We start from the raw sequence: 334 nt of genomic DNA on the forward strand, positions 1-334 counted from the left end.
TCTGTCTAAAGCATCCTAGTTAATGCCGTACGGTATTAAAATGGTTGGTTTATTGTTCAACACCAATGTTTCTAAAAAATGTACTCGCGCAGCAGAGTGGTCAGGGGAGTCAGAGGAAATCCCCGCCAGACAAGCGCTCGTTGATATGAAACGTCATCAATCATAGAGCTTTATGATTGGATAATTATGCTATATGCCGAGATTAATTATGAGTGGAAATACCACTCACATGTCTACGGCCATACTACGTTGAAAACACCGGTTCTCGTCCGATCACCGAATTTAAGCAACGTCGGGCCCGGTTAGTACTTGGATGGGTGACCGCCTGGGAATA

The sequence above is a fragment of the Anneissia japonica genome, unplaced genomic scaffold, assembly GCF_011630105.1.
Source record: "Anneissia japonica isolate Jap-2015-1 unplaced genomic scaffold, ASM1163010v1 scaffold51246_len1103_cov115, whole genome shotgun sequence".
Lineage (NCBI taxonomy): Eukaryota > Metazoa > Echinodermata > Crinoidea > Comatulida > Comatulidae > Anneissia > Anneissia japonica.